Below are 21,175 nucleotides of genomic sequence, written 5' to 3'. Positions count from 1 at the left end.
TGGGGAGGAAAAACGGAACATGATGGTTATTGAAATGCAGAAGAAAAATCCTGATCTTCAGTTTGTGGATGAACTGATGACTGCTACGTTTTCACACCGCAGACAAGAAATCATAGGTGATGAGCCACTTGTTGCAGATGTCCTTAACAGATGGCCAGCTCTGTTCACCGAGAGGCAGGTAATCAGTCACACAAGTCATGTATCAGATAGGGATGTGCATTCCAAATTATTTTGCTATTCAAGTAACAGTAACATTTTTTGTAATTTTTTATATACTCCAGATGCAGTTGTTCAGTCAAGATATGTTTGGAGTGGAAATAAGTAGTGTTTTCAGGATTTGAATACTGGCAGATCAAACAGTTAACTAAGTTCTTGAGTACCTGTGCCCATAGTGTACACCATATGTCCTACTCAAAGGTGCTGTGTTCAGCTATTGTTTGTTTTTTGTCTGTGTCTCCTTAGATTAGGGCAGAGTTCAAGAGAGTCGTCACCACAGACCTTTTTCAGTCTTTTTTGGATGGACTTGATGGTTTTGTCCCAAAACTGCTGGAGGTGTACAAAGCAGCAGCCATGTCTGGAAAGAAGGGGGCACTCAAAGGCATTTTGGACTGCCTTGAAGAAGATGTAAGTGCAGTAATCTGATGAGAGTAAAATTTGTCACTATTTGTGTTTTATTTTTCATCTCTCACTGTATAATTTATGTATCCTGTAGAACACAAATGAGAGGAGAAGGACTGCAGCTTTGCTTGGTCTGCCATACTACCTATCAGAAGATCCAGCAAATGTCATCAGGATGTGTGATGTAAGACTATATCTTTTTCTGTGGTGCAAAACTGCAGTTGCATGCATACATTTTAACACAGATGTGTAATGCAGATATACTGTGGGTCCTGTGAAAAACTAATGAATTAGACATTATTTTTAATTACTTACTTTAATTACTACAGAATCGTCTTGGGTAGATACCAGTTGATAAAATGTGTGTGTTTTTTTCTATATGTTGTATACTGGCAATAATGAGTTTTGTAATGATTTACCTCACCAATTAACTAGTCAATTTTTTTAAATCTAGGACAGTGGTTCTCAATCCCAGGCCCTGAGGTACAACTTCCAGTCCATTTTCCAAAAATCTCTCCTCTAGCAGCTGATCAAACTTAACGTTTGGTTCTCAAACCCTTAATGAATTGGATCAAATGTGCTAAAGCAAAGATAGCTAGAAAATGGGCTAGCAGGGGTTCCTCAAGGAGTGGTCATGGAAATCACTGGTCTAGGATTATGACAGAAATTTGAATTGGCCTTATAGTGCGTAAGCATTGTACTTGTAGTCAAATTGGTGACACTATATATATTTTTTTTTATTTTGAAGGCTCATGGTGAGACACTGGATGTGGCTTTGAAGGGGATGCAAGTTGGCCTCCTGATAGGCCATGAAGGTGCTCTACAGGATGCCTTTCCTCGAGAGATCTTCAATGTGGCAGTTGTGGTGGAGGAGACCATTGTACTACACAACCTCAAAGATGTGCCATGCAGCTTTGCCATGCTTGTGGGCATCATCTATTGTGTGAATCTTGAGTATCCACAAGCTATGAAGTATTCCTTTGAGTTTCTACAGCGAGTGGTGATGAAGATCAAACCAGACCAAGCCTCTGCACGAATACATGGATTAAGAAACAAGCTCCTAAGGTACAAACTGTAAAACATCTGGCTACTTGGTTGTCATTAGCTGTTAGTGATTGAAATATACACAGATCAACCATAACATTAAAACCACCTCCTTGTTTCTACTCACTGTCCATTTTATCAGCTCCACTTACCGTATAGAAGCACTTTGTAGTTCTACAATTACTTACTGTAGTCCATCTGTTTCTCTACATACTTTGTTTCCCCCCCTTCATTATTTGGGTGGTGGATCATTCTCAGCACTGCAGTGACACTGACATGGTGGTGGTGTGTTAGTGTGTGCTGTTCTGGTATGAGTGGATCAGACACAGCAGTTTTTAAACACCTCACTGTCACTGCTGGACTGAGAATAGTCCACCAACCAAAAAAAATCCAGCCAACAGCACCCTGTGGGCAGCGTCCTGTGACCACTGATGAAGGTCTAGAAGATGAGCGACTCAAACAGCAGCAATAGATGAGCAATTATCTCTGACTTTACATCTGCAAGGTGAACAAATTAGGTAGGAGTGTCTAGTAGAGTGGACAGTGAGTGGACACGGTATTTAAAAACTCCAGCAGCGCTGCTTTGTCTGATCCACTCATACCAGCACAACACACACCAACACACCACCACCATGTCAGTGTCACTGCAGTGCTGAGAATGATCCACCACTTAAATAATACCTGCTCTGTGGGGGTCCTGACCATTGAAGAACAGAATGAAGGGGGGGTAACAAAGCATGCAGAGAACCAGATGGACTACAGTCAGTAATTGTAGAACTACAAAGTGCTTCTATATGGTAAGTGGAGCTGATAAAATGGACAGTGAGAATAGAAACAAGGAGGTGGTTTTAAAGTTATGGCTGATCGGTGTATACACACGTTCATATGTAATGAGTTGCTCTAGGAGATTAAAATGTGTTTCAAGATTTAATTACATTTCCTAATGTTTTGGTTTGTTTTGGGTTTTAACATGTCACTTTTTTAATTATTTATTTTTGTACTTTCTTTGTTAACATGTAATCACACTGAAATGTGTTGTTGAATTCAACTCCTCATCCAAAAAAATAAAAGTGAGTTGTTACCTCATAAATTGTCTGTTGTTATAACTATAATTCACAATTTAAAACTCTAAATAATTTTACATTATCTTAACTTAAGAACTAATGTCAAGACTGATTTTAACTTAAATATATAGGTTGAAGCCAGTGATTAGGACAAGTGAACAAAACTCATAATGCTTTGTCATCTGTATTTTAAACTTGCATTTCTAAGTTGAAACAACAAGCATTACATAGTCAGATCAACCTGAAAACAGGAATCCAAAGCAAAACTAGACATGAAGTAATGAGTTGAAGTAAATAGTAATTATAATTTGATTCTACTTGAAATTTTAAGGCAGCTTTTTAACTTAAGTTTTTAAGTTGAAGCTGATAAATTTTTTTACAGTGTACAGGTAAACAGAAACATTAGTAAACACAGCAAGTTATTTACAGCAGGTGGTTTAGTTTGTGAGCGTCATGTTCAAAACAAGTGTGTTTAAATCAAATCAACAATTTAAACTACATAAAGTAACAATACACAGTAATGTACAGAAGTGTGGAAATGTATAAACTCACCTGCGTTCATCAACTTCAATTATCAACAAAACTACAAACACAGACACGGAACAGATCCACACTCGAACAGAACATGATCAGAACAGTTTCACTTCTACTGAACTAAAGAAGAGAGAGAGAGTTTTACAGGAATTGATTTACATTTTCAGGTCATACAATCATTACACACAGTGCTGTGAAAAAGTATTTGCCCCCTTACAGATTTCTTTGGTTTTTGCTTTTTTGTCATACTTACATTTTTCAGATTATCAAACAAATTTCAACATCAGACAAAGATAACCTGAGTGAATTATAATAATGATTTCATTTATTAAGGGAAAAAAGCTATCAAAACTTACCTGACCCTATGTGAAAAAGTAATTGCCCCTAAACCTAATAACTGGCTGTGCCACCCTTGGCAGCAACAACTGCAATCAAGCGTTTGTGATAACTGGCAATAAGTCTTTCACATCTCTGTGGCCCACTCTTTTTTTGCAGAATTGTTTTAATTCAGCCAGATTGGAGGGTTTTCGGGCATGAACGGCCTGTTTAAGGTCATGCCACGGCATCTCAATCGGATTCAAGTCCAGACTTTGACTAGGCCACTCCAAAACCTTCATTTTGTTTTGTTTTTCAGCCATTCAGAGGTTGACTTGCTGGTGTGCTTCGGATCATTGTCCTGCTGCAGAACCCAAGTATGCTTGAGCTTAAGGTCACGAACTGATGGCCGGACATTCTCCTTCAGGATTTTCAGGTAGAGAGCGGAATTCATGGTTCCATCAATTACAGCAAGTCATCCAGGTCCTGAAGCAGCAAAGCAGCCTCAGACTATCACACTACCACCACCATGTTTGACTGTCGGTCTGAAATGCTTTACGCCAGATGTAACGGGACACACACCTTCCAAAAAGTTCCACTCTTGTCTCATCAGTCCACAGAATATTTCCCCAAAAGTCTTGGGGATTATCAAGATGTTTTCTGGCAAATTTGAGACAGACCTTTGTGTTTTTTTTTTTGATCAGCAGTGGTTTTCACTTTGGAACTCTCCCATGGATACTATTTTCGCCCAGTCTCTTTCTTATTGTTGAATCATGAACACTGATCTTAACTGAGGCGAGTGAGGCCTGCAGTGCTTTAGATGTTGTTCTGGGTTATTTTGTGACCTCCTGGATGAGTCGTCGATGTGCTCTTGGAGTAATTTTGGTAGGCCGGCCTTTCCTGGCAAGGTTCACCACTGTTCCATGTTTTCTTTGTGGATAATAGCTCTCACTGTGGTTCGCTGGAGTCCCAAAGCCTTAGAAATGGCTTTGTAACCTTTTTCAGACTGATAGATGTCAATGACATTGTTTCTCATCTGTTCTTGAATTTCTTCAGATCGGGGCATAATGTGTTGCTTTTTGAGATCCTTTAGTCTATGTTGTCAGACAGGTTCTATTAAAGTGATTTCTTGATTCTACAGGTCTGGCAGTAATCAGGCCTGGGTGTGGCTAGTGAAATTGAACCCAGCTTTCCCAAAATTGTGGTTAATCACAGTTAGTTCATTGGGGACAGGGGACAGGTTGTTTGGGATAGCTTTTTTCCCTTAATGAATGAAATCATCATTTAAAAACTGCTTTTTGTATTTACTTTATTTTTTAAATCTGAAATTATGTGTTGTTTGTTTTGAAGTGGGGGAAAAAGGTTCACACAGGCATACAGAAAGAAGAACATTATTTTGGGGCAACCATGCTAAAAGCCATATCTCCAAAAGTATGTAGCCTTGAATAAGGAACAGACAGCAAATATCTGTCATAGGATCGAATAGTGCGAGGGGGTAAATAGGGTTGAAGGAGACTGGAAATGTCTGTGGGGAAAAGACATGTAGAACCTAAAACAGAAGAAGTGTTTTATATTGAATTCAGACAGGAACAGGAAGTCAGTGTAAATGTTTGATTGTGGGATTGTAGGAATTCTAGCAGCTGAGTTCTGCAGTTCATTTCAGTTTAGGTTGTACCAATACAAAATGTGGAAAGTTTAAGGGATGAATATTGATGTATAGCACTGTACAGAGAAGAAAGCTTTCAGTTTTGGTTTCTGCATTTCAAACAATGAGCTGATAGAAGGTTGTGTGTCCAGTAGTTTGCATTTTCAGTATTTGCATGTCCCTCTTCATCACGTGAGCTTCAGCTTGATCTGCTGCATTCTGCACTATGTTTCTCTGGATCAGAATCAGAATCAGAATCAGAATCAGCTTTATTCGCCAAGTATGTTTACACACACAAGGAATTTGTTTCCGGCTGTTGTTAGCTCTCTGCAATTTACAACAATACAATATACATACAAGACTATGTAGACTCTTTACAATTACAAACAATACAATATACAGACAAGACTATGTAGACTCTTTACAATTTACAAACAATACAATATACAGACAAGACTATGTAGACTCTCTACAATTTACAAACAATACAATATACATACAAGACTATGTAGACAATGTACAAATTTACATGTTCAGCAGAATTTGCATATGTACAGAAAATATAAAAATAGTGTAAGATAAATAGTTGAGTAAGGTAAGATGCAGTTACGGTATTATACAGCATGTATAAAGTGCAGTGTGGCATGTAAACAACAGTAAACAGTAGTTCAGTTTTTGTTATTAATGAGTTTGATGGCATTTGGAAAGAAACTGTTAGAGTGTCTGTTTGATTTTGTGTTCAGGGCTCTGTAGCGCCTGCCAGAGAGTAGGAGGTTAAAGAGTTCGTGTCCAGGGTGTGCAGAGTCTGTGATAATTTTTCCTGCCAGGTTTCTTGTCCTTGTTGTGTATAAGTCCTGGAGGGTAGGCAAAGGAGCACCGATGATTTTTGCTGCTCTATCCATGCGTTTGGTGGATGATGTTTTTTCTGTTTATTGTTAGTTCAGTTTTGTGAGGACTGGGATTATGAAGAAGATGAGATGGTTTGTCTCTATATCTGTATCTGTATTGACCCGCGATTCATTTTTGAATGACAGCTAACGATAGTGATCTGACTCTTTTAAGTATTTTGTATAACATATAAAAAATTTTGACTTCATCAAAAAGAATCGACTCCCTCAGCTTCCAACTGCTCATTGCTGAGTACTATCAACTTAGTGAATCGACTCTTTCGAGTCTATTCCAGTCGTTCGACTTAAAGAACCGGATTAAAGAATTGGCTTATTTGATTCATTTGAACGCGCAGACTCACTCGCTCTCCCGCTGTGAGCTTCTCAAACTGAACTGCGTCTTTCTGTACATGAGGAAGAATCTATGTAGAGATCTCAAATAACATGAACCTGAAGGTATGAACTTACATTGTAGAAAAGAAAAACAATCCAGTAGCAGCAGTGAGCACATTAAACCATTTACAGAAGGGTCATTAAGTTTGGCTAATTAAAATAATCATGTTTCTGACTTGAATGAGAGGGGCAGTAAAAAGATCTCACACTTGTCAGAGACAATGTTTGAAGCCCAGGTTAATAGGACCTGCTAGTTAGAGAAGGATCACTTGTTTGTTAATTTAAGTCAAAAAGTGGGTGTGGCCCGATAGAACAATCCAAGCTGGAGACACTAAATTGTCCATGACTGTGTTCGATGTAACCTTGTGTAATTACACTGTTTATTAGCATGAAGTAAACATTAGCAAGTCATGTGACCCATGTGTACCGTCCAATAAAGCAACAGTGCCTGTGTCTCTGTGGCGCAACCGGTTAGCGCGTTCGGCTGTTAACCGAAAGGTTGGTGGTTCAAGCCCACCCAGGGACGAGTGCCTTTTACTGCAGTGTAGTTATTCTGTGTAGTCCCACCGAACAGTGGAAATAAGTAACTGAAAAACATCCAGTGAACAACAGTCCTACAAGCACAAATATCCACCTGATAAGTCACCGGAGACCGGCTGTCTGAAGTGGAAAAACTTTCTTTTGGTTTCTGTAGATGTTAAATGAAGATACTCGCCCAACGTGGGGCTCGAACCCACGACCCTGAGATTAAGAGTCTCATGCTCTACCGACTGAGCTAGCCGGGCTTAAGCAGCAGGTCAGAACTTCACTAACATCACGACCAGATTAAGAACTAATTCACAGTTTACAAACAAACACAATTCAGAATATAACAATCAGAACTAAATGTAAAAGTGTAAGTTAGTCGCGTCTTTCTGCTCATACTGAGTATTACTGTGGGTCACTGCATGTAGGAGACACATGGAGCGCAGTATGGTAGGTGAACTATAGGGCACTAGGACCCAGCAGCACTACAATGAACAGAGTGACAGTGGGATCTAGCGGTATTGGGACTCTTATTACAGGACGCTGTTTCTGCTGCTTGTTATTAAACTCACCTGTGGATCATTTGAGTGGAGAAAACGTGCTGAGTTCTTGTTGTGTTCTTGTTTTTTATTGAGTTTTCTTGCTAGAAAAGAGATTTATGAAGCTTTTTGAGGTTGAAACTGGGAGCTGCATTTGTTTTAGATCTTCTGGACTTGCTCAGTCGCACTATTTCTACTTAATAAAGTTTTAGTGTGCATTTACACCCTGTTTTACGGTACTGATCACATTGTGTACACTAAAAGTTTTAGTGCGCATTTAAACCCTGTTTTACGGTACGATGCTCTGACTTTTAGTACATTAGATTAAACAGAAAGAAGTTTTACATTTTAATAAACTTATCGAGTCCTGATGCACACAGATGTAGCAGAAATAAAGTCTGTTCTAGTCTAAATGTAGAACAATCTACATGTTCCAAATTCAGACCTTCTTTGGTATTAAAAATAAAGAAACCTGCTTTCAGTTAAATCCACTATATTTAAATAATTGTCCTACTTACCCATAATACCATCTTCTGTTTTTACCTTGATGATTTAAAGAAATTAGATGGTAAAATTATGCAAATGAAAACATTTAAAACTCCATAAAATAAGCAAAACAAACTATAATATGAATTCCTCATATTTATGAAGCGTTTAAGTATTTTTACTGTAGGATTATGAAGTAATGGGATGGTAAACTTATATAAAGTGCCTATTCAATTATGTATAGACCAGTTTTTAAAGTCTAATAAAATAATCAAATCAAACAGATTAAATGAGGATAACTAAACATTATAATCTTTATATAAATATAATAAATAACCAGGGTATAAAAGGGTTTCTTTGCTAAGAAGAAATTCTGCAATGTTTTCTAACACAACAACCACTACAAAGTACACTGTAAACACTGTCAGTACATGGTGACTACGAGTGGTTGATTTCATATTAAAGTTTATGTTACGTTTTGTTAGGATTCAGTTGCAGGAGAAGCTGCAGGAAGTAAAAGATGTTCAGGATGAGGATGATGTGAGTTATGAGAGTAACGAGGAATTCTTCACCCAGTGACTTCCAGCATCACCATCATTCTTTTTCATTCCACACTGGAGCAATCAACAAAAAAATCACTTAATGGGTCTGCAGTGGATAAATGTTATTACAAAATGTGTTTGACTTGTTCACCCATATTACAGTTTTACATTTCTAGAGTTACTACAAGGTTCAAGTCATTAGACTGAACATTTAGTGATTGACTGTCCAGTTGAAGTAGATGTTGTTGTGCACAGTGAGCTGAAAAGACGACCTCTGAGAGCAGAAGAATAAATCGATGCTTCCAAGAGTTCTTTATCTACAAAACCTACAGAAATGAAAGAGTTCTGGAACTGAGTCTGGTTACAGAGATGAAGCTCCAACTCCTGCTGTTCTGAAGTGTCTTCTGGAGACCAGGAAACAAGGAGAGGAAACATGAGAATGAAATGTTTATGTTATAACAGTCTGGATCCAACATGGTTGAGTATTTGCAGCAGTAGGAACAGAGGAAGCTCTTCCTGTTGGTATTAGAGCTTGGACATGATCATTGTTTTCGGTTTATTACAGTCCTGTAGAGCAGCGTCTCTCATCCAAGCAGTAGATGTTTGTTTTAGAGCTTTTTATTGCTTTGATTTACACTTTCATAAACAGTGTCTCCAGCTTGAGAATCATTACAGCAGGTAGTGAACCAGCACAATGGTAAATCTTCAGCTCTCCGGGTTTCAGGGGCCGTGATTTATTTAACAGAGGAGGAATTTAACATGTAAAGAAGAGCAGTTTAAGATGTATGTTAGATGTATTTTATATTTTTGTTTAATCACAGTTATTAAATAATAATTAGTTAATATAATTCAGACATTAATCATTTGTATTATAGTGTTAAATTGTAGCCTATTTTAATGAGATTATGCTTTAATGCTGTACTTTCTTAAATGTATTTATGCTTAATCTCATTACAGTCGGCTACAAATAATATGTGGCTACAATCAAAGAAATGCAGGATTTTCAACAATGTAAATAATATATTAATTATTAACTGTCTGATTTTGTTAACATTTTCCTAATTAGTTTTTTTGTGTATCCAGATACATTTTTATATTCAGTCATTTATTTTTATTAATACTAAATAATGAAAAAACACCTCAAAAACATCTTTGTGCTGTTTATTATTATTATTATTATTAATATTATTATTATTATTAGTAGTAGTAGTATTCACATATCACAGTAAAATTCATGGTAAAATGAACCCAGCATTGGGTAAAAAAGAACCTCACAGTTGGGTTAAATGAATCGCGAGTCAATACAGAGACAAACCATCTCATCTAATAGAATCAAATAATGTATAACAGTTTAATGATGCACCATACATACAACCCTAGTCAAAATATCCTATATCCTATATATCCTATATCCTATTCTCAAACTTTAAAGACCAAGTACCACCCATTATCAAACCAAAACTTCCAAGTACCACCTATATTTCTCATCACAGAACCACATATGGCACACATCAATTAGGTGTGTGTGTGTGTGTGTGTGTATATATATATATATATATATATATATATATATATATATATATATATATACATACATATTATGGCAAGCCAAACAGGAAATATATAGCAAATGCTGATATATATGGAATGAAACTTGATATATATATAATGAAACTCGATATATATATAATGAAACTCGATATATATATAATGAAACTTGATATATATATAATGAAACTTGATATATATATATAATGAAACTTGATATATATATAATGAAACTCGATATATATATAATGAAACTCGATATATATATAATGAAACCTGATATATATATAATAAAACTCGATATATATATATAATAAAACTTGATATATATATATATATATAATGAAACTCGATATATATATAATGAAACCTGATATATATATATAATGAAACTCGATATATATATATATAATGAAACTCGATATATATATAATGAAACTTGATATATATATAATGAAACTTGATATACAGTGTATCACAAAAGTGAGTACACCCCTCACATTTCTGCAAATATTTTATTATATCTTTTCATGGGACAACACTATAGACATGAAACTTGGATATAACTTACAGTAGTCAGTGTACAACTTGTATAGCAGTGTAGATTTACTGTCTTCTGAAAATATCTCAACACACAGCCATTAATGTCTAAATGGCTGGCAACATAAGTGAGTACACCCCACAGTGAACATGTCCAAATTGTGCCCAACGTGTCAATATTTTGTGTGACCACCATTATTATCCAGCACTGCCTTAACCCTCCTGGGCATGGAATTCACCAGAGCTGCACAGGTTGCTACTGGAATCCTCTTCCACTCCTCCATGATGACATTATGGAGCTGGTGGATGTTAGACACCTTGAACTCCTCCACCTTCCACTTGAGGATGCGCCACAGGTGCTCATTTGGGTTTAGTCCATCACCTTTACCTTCAGCTTCCTCAGCAAGGCAGTTGTCATCTTGGAGGTTGTGTTTGGGGTCGTTATCCTGTTGGAAAACTGCCATGAGGCCCAGTTTTCGAAGGGAGGGGATCATGCTCTGTTTCAGAATGTCACAGTACATGTTGGAATTCATGTTTCCCTCAATGAACCGCAGCTCCCCAGTGCCAGCAACACTCATGCAGCCCAAGACCATGATGCTACCACCACCATGCTTGACTGTAGGCAAGAAACAGTTGTCTTGGTACTTCTCACCAGGGCGCCGCCACACATGCTGGACACCATCTGAGCCAAACAAGTTTATCTTGGTCTCGTCAGACCACAGGGCATTCCAGTAATCCATGTTCTTGGACTGCTTGTTTTCAGCAAACTGTTTGCTGGCTTTCTTGTGCGTCAGCTTCCTTCTGGGATGACGACCATGCAGACCGAGTTGATGCAGTGTGCGGCGTATGGTCTGAGCACTGACAGGCTGACCTCCCACGTCTTCAACCTCTGCAGCAATGCTGGCAGCACTCATGTGTCTATTTTTTAAAGCCAACCTCTGGATATGACGCCGAACACGTGGACTCAACTTCTTTGGTCGACCCTGGCGAAGCCTGTTCCGAGTGGAACCTGTCCTGGAAAACCGCTGTATAACCTTGGCCACCATGCTGTAGCTCAGTTTCAGGGTGTTAGCAATCTTCTTATAGCCCAGGCCATCTTTGTGGAGAGCAACAATTCTATTTCTCACATCCTCAGAGAGTTCTTTGCCATGAGGTGCCATGTTGAATATCCAGTGGCCAGTATGAGAGAATTGTACCCAAAACACCAAATTTAACAGCCCTGCTCCCTATTTACACCTGGAACCTTGACACATGACACCAGGGAGGGACAACGACACATTTGGGCACAATTTGGACATGTTCACTGTGGGGTGTACTCACTTATGTTGCCAGCTATTTAGACATTAATGGCTGTGTGTTGAGTTATTTTCAGAGGACAGTAAATCTACACTGCTATACACGCTGTACACTGACTACTCTAAGTTATATCCAAGTTTCATGTCTATAGTGTTGTCCCATGAAAAGATATAATGAAATATTTGCAGAAATGTGAGGGGTGTACTCACTTTTGTGATACACTGTATATGGAATGAAAACTACCCCCAAGCGCAATGCAAAGGGGTTTGTGTACCTTTGGTCATTAGTTTTTCACTTTAAATCCCAAAATTAAAAAGGTTTCAGTTTTCAGTTTCGTTTCAAATAACAAACAAACACACATTGATAGTAATAACGACATGATCTGACCCCTGTTCTGACTTTTGTGTATAAAACTAACATGACAACGTTACAACGTCCAGTACGAAAATCGCTTCCTCACTTTAATTTTCTGCAGATAGAGCAAATATGTGCACGTCACTAATACAAACACAAAAGTCAGAACAACAGGACGCGTCGTTATTATTACTTTTAACACTTGTGTTTGATTTACACTGTCTAAACAATAATATAAGCATGTAAGCGCATGCACGCGCGTGCGCGTTTATTTCCAATTGAACTGATATAAATGCTGATTTTGGAAAATTAAAATACGAGGCGTTTTCACTGTGTGTTTGTTTGCTATTTGAAAACAAACTGAAAACTGAAACCTGGAATGTGAAGTATAAAACTGATGATCAAAGCGCTTGCTTTGCGTTTGGAGGAGCAATGAGGAAATCGCGGAGTCCTAGCGCCTTCCCTGTTTCATTCAAGTTTCATTATATATATATATCAGGTTTCATTCCATATACAGTATATCCAGTTTCATGAAACTCGATATATATATAATGAAACTCGATATATATATAATGAAACTCGATATATATATAATGAAACTTGATATATATATAATGAAACTCGATATATATATAATGAAACCTGATATATATATAATAAAACTCGATATATATATATATAATAAAACTTGATATATATATAATGAAACTCGATATATATATATAATGAAACCTGATATATATATAATAAAACTCGATATATATATATAATAAAACTTGATATATATATATATATAATGAAACTCGATATATATATAATGAAACCTGATATATATATATATATAATGAAACTCGATATATATATATAATGAAACTCGATATATATATAATGAAACTTGATATATATATAATGAAACTTGATATATATGGAATGAAAACTACCCCCAAGCACAATGCAAAGGTGTTTGTGTACCTTTGGTCATTAGTTTTTCACTTTAAATCCCAAAATTAAAAAGGTTTCAGTTTTCAGTTTCGTTTCAAATAACAAACAAACACACATTGATAGTAATAACGACATGATCTGACCCCTGTTCTGACTTTTGTGTATAAAACTAACATGACAACGTTACAACGTCCAGTACGAAAATCGCTTCCTCACTTTAATTTTCTGCAGATAGAGCAAATATGTGCACGTCACTAATACAAACACAAAAGTCAGAACAACAGGACGCGTCGTTATTATTACTTTTAACACTTGTGTTTGATTTACACTGTCTAAACAATAATATAAGCATGTAAGCGCATGCACGCGCGTGCGCGTTTATTTCCAATTGAACTGATATAAATGCTGATTTTGGAAAATTAAAATACGAGGCGTTTTCACTGTGTGTTTGTTTGCTATTTGAAAACAAACTGAAAACTGAAACCTGGAATGTGAAGTATAAAACTGATGATCAAAGCGCTTGCTTTGCGTTTGGAGGAGCAATGAGGAAATCGCGGAGTCCTAGCGCCTTCCCTGTTTCATTCAAGTTTCATTATATATATATATCAGGTTTCATTCCATATACAGTATATCCAGTTTCATGAAACTCGATATATATATAATGAAACTCGATATATATATAATGAAACTCGATATATATATAATGAAACTTGATATATATATAATGAAACTCGATATATATATAATGAAACTTGATATATATATAATAAACTTGATATATATATAATGAAACTCGATATATATATAATGAAACTCGATATATATATATAATGAAACTTGATATATATATAATAAACTTGATATATATATAATGAAACTTGATATATATAATGAAACGTGATATATATATAATAAACTTAATATATATATAATGAAACTTGATATATATAAATTGAAACTTGATATATATATAATTAAACTCAATATATATATAATGAAACTTGATATATATATATATAATGAAACTAAATGAAACCAGGGCAGGCCCTAGGACCCCCGATTTTCTCACTGGAGATCGGAAATAAACACGCACGCGCATGCATGCGCTTACATGCTTATATTATTGTTTAGACAGTGTAAATCAAACACAAGTGTTAAAAGTAATAATAACGACGCGTCCTGTTGTTCTGACTTTTGTGTTTGTATTAGTGACGTGCACATATTTGCTCTATCTGCAAAAAATAAAATAAACAATGTGGGGAAGCGATTTTTGTACTGGACGTTGTAACGTTGTCATGTTAGTTATAGAGTTGCCAACCGTCCCCTAAAATACAGAATTGTTCCTTATTTGGAAACTAAACGTCGCGTTCCGTATTGAACTGACACAGGACGCGCTTTGTTCTGTATTTTTATCAATGGGAGAGAAATGCCGCAGATTAGACTGAGACGGCGCGATATGTATGAAACAGAAGGAAACTGCTGCTGTCGTGGGAATAAGAACGCGTCTGGTTATTATTTTAAGTAGTATTTAAGTTGTGTGCGCAGACATATCAGCATAAACTTTTTACTATTTCAATGTTTAAGTAGCGCAGTGGGCAGCGCATCCAGAACCGGGTTTGCATGTCAGTGTGAAGATGGATTATGTAAAAATGTTGTTTGCACTATTGAGAAAAAATGTTACATGATGTTCTTTACAGTGGGGGTTCTAGAGGGGCCAATTACTTAATAAAATGTGGGTTACTTTGGTGTGCAGCCTTGTCGCCGTGTGTTCGCAGTTAGGGGGGCCATAGAGGGGCCAAGCTGGTTGTCACACTGGCCCAACATCCTATCCCACACCCTATACCTACGCCAACCCGCCAACTCGCCAGCCCAGGGTGTTCCTTATTTATGAAAGTTGGCAACCCTAGTTTTATACACAAAAGTCAGAACAGGGGTCAGATCATGTCGTTATTACTATCAATGTGTGTTTGTTTGTTATTTGAAACGAAACTGAAAACTAACATTTCAATTTTGGGATTTGAAGTTAAAAACTAATGACCAAAGGTACACAAACCCCTTTGCATTGCGCTTGGGGGGTAGTTTTCATTCTATATATATCAAGTTTCATTATATATATATATATATATATATATATACAGTGTATCACAAAAGTGAGTACACCCCTCACATTTCTGCAGATATTTAAGTATATCTTTTCATGGGACAACACTGACAAAATGACACTTTGACACAATGAAAAGTAGTCTGTGTGCAGCTTATATAACAGTGTAAATTTATTCTTCTCTCAAAATAACTCAATATACAGCCATTAATGTCTAAACCACTGGCAACAAAAGTGAGTACACCCCTAAGAGACTACACCCCTAAATGTCCAAATTGAGCACTGCTTGTCATTTTCCCTCCAAAATGTCATGTGATTTGTTAGTGTTACTAGGTCTCAGGTGTGCATAGGGAGCAGGTGTGTTCAATTTAGTAGTACAGCTCTCACACTCTCTCATACTGGTCACTGAAAGTTCCAACATGGCACCTCATGGCAAAGAACTCGCTGAGGATCTTAAAAGACGAATTGTTGCGCTACATGAAGATGGCCAAGGCTACAAGAAGATTGCCAACACCCTGAAACTGAGCTGCAGCACAGTGGCCAAGATCATCCAGCGTTTTAAAAGAGCAGGGTCCACTCAAAACAGACCTCGCGTTTGTCGTCCAAAGAAGCTGAGTGCACGTGCTCAGCGTCACATCCAACTGCTGTCTTTGAAAGATAGGCGCAGGAGTGCTGTCAGCATTGCTGCAGAGATTGAAAAGGTGGGGGGTCAGCCTGTCAGTGCTCAGACCATACGCCGCACACTACATCAAATTGGTCTGCATGGCTGTCACCCCAGAAGGAAGCCTCTTCTGAAGTCTCTACACAAGAAAGCCCGCAAACAGTTTGCTGAAGACATGTCAACAAAGGACATGGATTACTGGAACCATGTCCTATGGTCTGATGAGACCAAGATTAATTTGTTTGGTTCAGATGGTCTCAAGCATGTGTGGCGGCAATCAGGTGAGGAGTACAAAGATAAGTGTGTCATGCCTACAGTCAAGCATGGTGGTGGGAATGCCATGGTCTGGGGCTGCATGAGTGCAGCAGGTGTTGGGGAGTTACATTTCATTGAGGGACACATGAACTCCAATATGTACTGTGAAATACTGAAGCAGAGCATGATCCCCTCCCTCCGGAAACTGGGTCGCAGGGCAGTGTTCCAGCATGATAATGACCCCAAACACACCTCTAAGACGACCACTGCTTTATTGAAGAGGCTGAGGGTAAAGGTGATGGACTGGCCAAGCATGTCTCCAGACCTAAACCCAATAGAACATCTTTGGGGCATCCTCAAGCGGAAGGTGGAGGAGTGCAAAGTCTCGAATATCCGCCAGCTCCGTGATGTCGTCATGGAGGAGTGGAAAAGCATTCCAGTGGCAACCTGTGAAGCTCTGGTAAACTCCATGCCCAGGAGAGTTAAGGCAGTTCTGGGAAATAATGGTGGCCACACAAAATATTGACACTTCAGGAACTTTCACTAAGGGGTGTACTCACTTTTGTTGCCGGTGGTTTAGACATTAATGGCTGTATATTGAGTTATTTTGAGGGAAGAATAAATTTACACTGTTATATAAGCTGCACACAGACTACTTTTCATTGTGTCAAAGTGTCATTTTGTCAGTGTTGTCCCATGAAAAGATATACTTAAATATCTGCAGAAATGTGAGGGGTGTACTCACTTTTGTGATACACTGTATATATGTATATATACAGTATATACAGTGTAAACTCATGAGTTTAAAAATGACACCATTATTTGAGCTGTATGGGCCACATGGTGGATCAGTGGGTAACACTGTGACCCAAACCCAGAAGTGGAAAGTAAGGAATGACATTTACTCGCGTTACTGTAATTGAGGAGTTTTTTGTGTACTTGTACTTTTTTTTTGTAGATTTTACAACCTGTAAAGAAGTGGACATGAAACCGGCCCATTAGGCTGTTCGATCCTGCGGAGCATTTACGCATTTGTGGCTGCGAACTGAATCACTGAGTTAACGAGTCAGAAACGACTCACTCTGTTTCATTATGATGTTGTGCATAAACAACTCCATGAATCGGTTCATTTGGTGAAGAGATTCAGATGTATAAACCAATCAGAGCTTCAGAATTCACATTCTGGGCGGAATTTCAATCTCTTTCTTTATTGGTTGTTGTATAAATGACAGTTTAGTGCACGAATCACCAATTTAAGCTTTTTACCGGGAAAGCCGAGAGCAGTGTTGCCAACTTAGCGACTTTGTCGCTATATTTAGCGACTTTTCAGACCCCTTTAGCGACTTTTTTTCAAAAAAGCGACTAGCGACAAATCTAGCGACTTTTTCTGGTGTTACTGGAGACTTGGAGACTCGAACGTGAAAACACATATTGTTCTGCAGTTACTGTCCTCACCGAGCAGCGGGTGCTGCTGTGAGCCCCTCCGCCCCCCCAAAGCACTCACGGGCGGTCAGTATCACAGTCAGAGTTGCCAGATTGGGCTGTTTTCCACCAGAATAGCGGGTTTTGTTGGAAATTGTTTTAAAGACATGCAAGCAAAAATAATTTGTTCTTTATATGTATAATTACTGATCTGTACATTTTAAGATATTAATTTGTACGTCATGATGGTTTAAGGGCCATTCCACCGAATGGGTGCCATTTGCTTGTTGTAACTGTTTTAAATTAAACTTAATTTTGTATCTTTTTTCAACTCTGAATGTAATAACACATATATTGAACTATTCAAAACATGTATTGGTCAATCTCAGGCAGCTTTATTTAATTTTTTACAAGGTTTCTAAGTCGAAGATGGTTACATTTTTTTCAGTCCTGTTACCAAAACTCATGTGACATTTAAAAAAGCATGTTTAAAAGCATGTCAACTAATTCCTTTGATTTTCCCTCAAGAAAGTATTTATTTAAAAAAAAATAGTTGAATACATGTTCAAATAATTGATACTTTTAACTAAAAAATCACTACATATGCATGCACGTTGTACTTTTCTAAAATATCCAAAGCCATTTTTATCTTTTCAAGAAGACCCTAACCTGAAATTGATCAAATTATTTATCATGTAATTTATTAAACAAATGGATAAATGATGGACCAAACATAGTTGGAAAAAAAGTGGTTTATCATTTTTTTTTTTAGAAAAAATAATCAAGTAACAGGAATGAACACTGGGTAACAGGAATGAACACTCGGTAACAGAGCCATGTGCTTGTGTGTGTGTGTGCACGTGTGTGTGTAAAAACAAACTTGTCTGGCCTTTTCTAAGAGATCTTCTCTAGTGTGGCCCAGAGCTCTTATTTCATTTCCATATAGCGACCTGTGACTGGCATCAGAGGTGGGATAATACACAAAACATCCTCTAAAAGGTACCAAAGCAGTTGACCCCAATTTTGTGCATGCAACGGGCATCAACATGTGTTTCACTTGTATCTATGATGATGCCAGGGTATAGATCACCCTCGTACTTCACTACACACCATTTGCCAACAACTTCAGGACTTTGCCACATGAACTTCTATGGGAGCCGTCTGTTGATGACTGAACGTGAAATGCTTTGCATTAAAGCAGTCACAGGTCAGGTTTTGTTTTGTTGTACACAAGCAGCTGACATCCCTGTATGTCAGTTCTCCTTGGGCTAGGGTCACTGCCTGATGCATCCTCAAGGTGGATGGAATTGGTGGCACATCATTGGGCATCTCCAAAATTGCTTTCTCAACTGCTTCCTCGTTGACAAAAAACAACTTGATTGTTGTTTCTGCCTTTTGCAACACAGCATACAGCTCTGCAGCATTAGGAATGTCTGTCCCTTTGCTGACCAGACTGTCAGCCCTCCTCTTCAGGGCTCCTCCCACACCATCTGGGGCACCCTTCCCATGGCTCACCTCAAAGAAGTTCCACGTCCCAGCAGTGAATCCTTATCTGAACAGCTCAGTACAAAACAGGAAAAAATTCCCTCGCTGTCTATACTGAGTGCATGGCCCATTACTGTAAAAATGGATCGTAGAGACCTCTGGATGTGCACTCTGCACGTAATTAAGCACTGGTGACAAGTGCTGCCAAATTGCTGGTGGGCCCTTTTGCCTTGAGGGGGACACTGTGCAGAAGGACATTGGGCGGGGTGATGAATGCACATAAAGCACACCCGTGTGCAGTGTTGCCTGTTGGTGTGATGCTCCAAAGTGGACTGCCTGTATTTCTGTGCTGTACTTGCAGAGGTAATTTTCGGAAAAGTCAACATGAATTAGACATTCATGTGCTTTCAAGCCATGTCTCAGTGCCCTGTAGTGTCTAAACTGATTATTGATGTTGTAAGTGTGTCTCTTAAACCTATGCAGTTGCAGGTTCAGCAGTTCCAGCTGTTCTGCTTGTGTGGTCTGGAACTCTTTTTTTATTGTGATTTTAGATGTTTTGCCATTGGGGTCATTCTTGTGTTCCTTATCCACTATTGCCCACTGGAGATAAGTCACTTGACTCTCTGCATTGTACTGGCTAGAGACTGGGCAAGAGAGGTCCTTGCATTCAGAACATTCTCCATACATGCATTTAATGTTTTCTGTGTCGCATGTGATGGCTTTCACAAGGTCATGCAGATTGACGGTGCTGATCACTTTCAAGTGGTGGAGCTTCTGCACAATAAAACCCAGATTCTCATGCACCTTGCACATGCATGTGTCCCGGTCACTCAGAGTTGGATGAACAACCCAAAAAGGTTGAAGCAAACAGAAGAGTGAGTAAGAGATGGAGCTTTCTTCTTCAGCCAAAAATTGAATGTGCAAATTTTTCATGGTATCCAAAAGGAAACGTTTTTGCTTTTTGTTTTTTTTCCAAGTGATGGTCTGCCTCTTCCCAGTTGTGATGCGACTCACATCATCCCTTGAGTAGAAAGCTCTCACTCTGCTTAACAAACTATCTCCAACCCTGTTGTTCCGCTTCCGCTGGTAGGTGTAGTTAACCTTTCCATTTTTCTCATTCTTCCATCTTTTCTTTGAAAAGCCCAATGAATTTTGAGCCAAGCGCTGCAGCCTGTACTTTTTCAGAACTTTTCCTGTTGTTATTTTTGAAATTATTTGCCTTTCCCTCTCCCCCTGTGCTGCTTTGTATTTGTTTCGGATGTCCTCTACCAGAGCCTCATGAAACAAAAGAGTCTTCTGAATAGCTGGACATGGAAGCTGTCTCATCTGTCTTTTTACTTTTGTGCGTGGAGAAGCATTATTCTTTTTCATGCACTGGACTTGTTTCTTGTACTTTTCTATTTTTTGGGTTTGTTTCTTCAACAGAACCTGTAATTCTTGAATTTTCTTCTGAAGATTCTTTTGTTTTTTTCGTCTTCTTCTCTGCCCTTGATTGTGTTGCCTAAAACACACATGCATCACATTAAATAACACATTGCAGTTGGTTAAATGTACTGTTACATTATCTCTGTGACTCGATAAGCAGAATTTAATACTATAATGCAATAATGTCTATTTCCATCAGCTACTTCTAAATAAATTCTAACATTTGGTTGCACAACTAAGGTTGCAAAATTCAAAGTTGGAAACTTTCCATAGGAATTAACTGGAATAAACTAGAAATTTGCAAAGTTGCAAGTTAGCCTTTAACAGGGAACTTATATGTTGTTTAATTTCTCTCCTGCACTGGTCATTCTTCTATCACATGCACAGATCATTTCTATAATCCTGCTCACTACAGCCACAATACTGCATCTGAGCCCACACACTACATCCAGTCAAGTTTGAATCAGAATACTCCGTTGCACATTTTCTTTGACACTTGACCCATTTCATAAACTACACCTGGAAGTGCTTGGTTGTGGATCTACAGCTTGTGC

General features: G+C 38.0%; 1 protein-coding gene and 2 non-coding genes across 3 annotated transcripts in view; 1 reads left to right on the top strand and 2 right to left on the bottom strand.

Annotated features, from left to right (window-relative positions):
• LOC134326575 (zinc finger protein 665-like) overlaps positions 1–21,175 on the bottom strand; it is a gene marked incomplete at both ends in the record, with an annotated part of 64,045 nt that overhangs the window by 31,002 nt on the left and 11,868 nt on the right. The gene's annotated exons all lie outside the window — the stretch shown is intronic.
• On the top strand, positions 6,953–7,026 carry trnan-guu (transfer RNA asparagine (anticodon GUU)). Its single transcript has one exon. It is a non-coding gene; the product is annotated as a tRNA-Asn (tRNA).
• On the bottom strand, positions 7,213–7,285 carry trnak-cuu (transfer RNA lysine (anticodon CUU)). Its single transcript has one exon. It is a non-coding gene; the product is annotated as a tRNA-Lys (tRNA).

The sequence above is a fragment of the Trichomycterus rosablanca genome, chromosome 14 (assembly GCF_030014385.1).
Source record: "Trichomycterus rosablanca isolate fTriRos1 chromosome 14, fTriRos1.hap1, whole genome shotgun sequence".
Classification (NCBI taxonomy): domain Eukaryota; kingdom Metazoa; phylum Chordata; class Actinopteri; order Siluriformes; family Trichomycteridae; genus Trichomycterus; species Trichomycterus rosablanca.
The sequence above is the reverse complement of the archived record's forward strand: the minus strand, read 5'-3'. Positions and strand labels throughout refer to the sequence as shown.